The sequence below is a fragment of the Patagioenas fasciata genome, chromosome 11 (assembly GCF_037038585.1).
Source record: "Patagioenas fasciata isolate bPatFas1 chromosome 11, bPatFas1.hap1, whole genome shotgun sequence".
Lineage (NCBI taxonomy): Eukaryota > Metazoa > Chordata > Aves > Columbiformes > Columbidae > Patagioenas > Patagioenas fasciata.
The window spans coordinates 8481316-8484860 of NC_092530.1; positions in this window are offsets into that span (position 1 = coordinate 8481316).

Below are 3545 nucleotides of genomic sequence, written 5' to 3' on the forward strand. Positions count from 1 at the left end.
TGTCCTCAGGCTCTGCAACACTAATGGAGTAGCCGGAAACCTGGAAAGTGGCAATGAATTACTCTCAGCAGGGTAAACTGCACATCTGCCGAGAAAGAACTGTGTTCTGTGCCATTCGTAACACAAACAGCACCAAGTCAAAGGTTGGCAGGTGGCTGTTTCGCTTGGAGCTGTAATTAATATCATCTGAGCAACGCAAAGAGCCCCAGAGAGTGCCAGGTGTCTCCTCTCCGTAACCATCTGTGAAGAAGCTGGATAGCAGCACTGATGTGAGAAGCCTTTCCCATGAACCAGAAAACACCCAATTTCAAAGAAAACTACAGAATCTTAAGGAGCATCAGTTAACAGTCTGATCCTATAGTGTGTCTCTAAGTGTGGAAGGTCTCAATAACAGTGACCAACAATCAAATTTGACCTGTCAGCACCTGCAGTTATTTAACATCCTGGAGGTGGGAGATGGCTGCTGTTTGTAAGGATGCGGTCATACGTCCTCATGCCACCAAAGAAATACAATCAGCAGCAGATCTCCCACTGGGAGGCTGGGGTGCATCACCACTGGCAAAATTTCCAGTCGGATTTCTCATCAGGCCAAGGGCTCTTCCTCTCCTGTTTACAGCTGCATAGGAAGCCACCTGTTGCCTTGGGCACTTCCATTATTTTCCCTCTTCTCTGCACCCTTTCATATCTGCTCCACTGGTGCTGGTATCTCCTGGAAATGGTCTCTGCTCAAGTTTTACTGCTCTTAAGCTGAATTCAAACCAGCTATCTGCAGACACCTACATTAAAGAGAACAAACGTCCTTCAGACTGTATAACAAAGGAGGGGGGTAGATCTTTTCAGGTTGCTTACTGCATCTGCCTTTCTCTGTTGATTGTAAGGAGACGAAGTTGGATACCAGCCATGGGTGCAGCAGCAGGACTAACTCACAGGCTTCCCGGCACCAGCAGAAAGCATCTTGAAAGCAGTGACTGCAAAACTGCTTTGCAGAGAATGGAAGAACCAGAGAATCCGATGTTACTGTCTCAGATAAAAGCGAGCAGAACAAAAATGACAATATTCTGCACATCTCATAGTACCAAGCTGGGTTCCTGCTTTGTGCTGCTTGAGTAAACAAGCTCTGTATAAAACAGATCTTGACACCACCCTGGTTTCCCCTACAACAAAGTGCTTGAAGATGAACCAAAAGGCTTTTAACTCACCCCTTGATGTGTCTGCATTGATTGTCTCTTGCTGTTGCTAACATTTAAAGCAGTTCAGGGAGTGATTCTCCTTCCTCTGAAACTGTTGGTTTTGGTTCCACTTATTTGTTCTGCAGATATAAAGATGTAATCTTGCTAATGGCCAGTCTGCAATGGGACTCACTGGAATTATTTACTTTTCTTAGGGCCTTTGGAGCACCTTTTACAAGCTTAACCTTCTACCTCCTCTTCCCACTGAGCAATAACTTGCTAATGCATGGCTAAAGAAAAATGTTTTTCATAAGGGATCAGACTGAAAGGCCCTGGAGAGCAGAAGTATTGATCTTGTGAACTATCAGCATCCAGAATTTCTACCAACTACAGCAAGCAGTGCCCTGCACCTCTTGAGACCAGGCTCCAAAATAAATCAGCAACAGCAACAATAGAATTCTTTACAAAAATGGGAAGACTGTGTTCAGCTGTCTTGGGGATGGAAGATGGAAGTTCTGTGAATTCCATGACTGGACCTTGAATATAAGTAACTTGTTCCTCTCCCTTCACTGGCTTTTCCCCTTCCCTTAGGTCTTCTGAGTCACGACTCATTGAGCTTCAGCCTAAACTCCAAATCAATAAAGCTTCTTCTAGTACTTCTCTGTGGTCTAGTAAGGTCTAGTAAGTAGAATATAAAATCAAATTCCTAGGACTTGTATTTTTGTCTGTTTAAAAAAGAAAAAGCAACGACTTTAAACACATCTGATTTCCCTATCTCTTTGAAGAGTTGGTATTTGGCAGGACCTGAAATATGAGGAAGCACTAAGTGAACAAAAACTTCACCTCATATAGCTTTCTATCCTCTTTCTTCTGTGCCATTGCCAATAATCAGAAGTGAGGGAAAAATATAAACATTGTTTTAGCTACTATTTCTACACTTTCCTGCAACCTCCTTTCCAGAGTGAACGTTGTGCATCAATAGGCCTGAACTGCTTATTCTGGATGTGAATCTCAGCTTTCCCAGAGCTCTAGAATATTAATCTCTGCAAATAATGGGACACAGAAAGCGTTCTCTATTCTAGATGGGACTGAGTGGTTTATAGATCCACTGGCTGCCATCATACTGGTTCACTCACAGCTTCCAGTTTAGAGTTCCAGTTGTACTGGTTTGGGCTTATTCTTTCCACGTCCTTTAGTTGCAATAAGGGAGCCACCCCTTGTTTAGTGTTCCTGCTACGCTGTATATGGTTTATAACAGAGGGGTCTTATTAGAGAAGCTCTGTAGTGTGCAATCCTCATATCCCTGCCTTGATATGTGTGAAAATCATTAATTCTAACTCTACGCAACAACAAATTACGTAGGACAGCTGTGCTGACAGCACAGTGATTTGTGTCAGCCCCCTATGGTCACAGTGAAAAAGTGATCTAGGAACACAAACGCCAAAACCAAGATAGCCACTTTCTATTGGCACGTTTTAACGAAGGTATCATTAACACAGTGATTGGTATCATTTGAGTGGAACAAAAGGAGCAGCACTTCTGCTGTCGCTCACTCCTGTTGGTAGGATTCTACAATCAGATCTCAATAATGCCAATTTGCTGGCAGCATTACCATTGTTGAAAACGCCCTCCCTGAACCCTTAAAGCGCCTTGTATTTAGCTGTGTTCTTCAAGGGTGCAGCAACAAGAGGAAAATACGTATTACTGCTGATCAGATAATGAGGCGTTCCTGGACTGTGACTGCCATCCCATGCTTCGGGCTTCAGCAGGTGCCATTTCAACACGTGCTTCTTTTTTGTAAGCCAGCTGTTGGGAAGCAGAGAGGTCACGGACTATTATCAGCAAAGTGCTGGTTGTTTCACTTCAAGTGCAAACCTCCGCACGCTGCACAATCAGGGCTGTAACAGGCATCATCCTCAGAGCAATCTGGACGCTCTGCTTTTCCAGAACAGGCTCCTGAATGCCCAAAATATCATACAGCCGCTCTACTGGTAAAAGAGTTTCATTGAAAATGCGAATGGCATCTTCAGCAATGTCACACAATCTACACATGCTGCAGAAACTCAGTGCAGTTAATGATCCTAAATACACTGGGAGAGTTATGCATGTACATAAGTAGACAAGTAACTTCATCGAACAGTAATTTCACTGGGCTGTGGACCAGCGGTGGTGGTTTAGTTTTCTGCGACAGGAGAAGGTTCCAGCACCTTCTGGCCTGCAGCAGTGTCCAGCCTTCAGCCCACCCTGGAGACACCCCCAAAAAACAGGGTCACCAGGATGCGGCTGCGTTATCTGACAGGGTAATTAGGAGCCAAGTCTCCCTATGGATCATCATATCCAGTGCACTTACCCACATGCAATACACACACAGTCTCA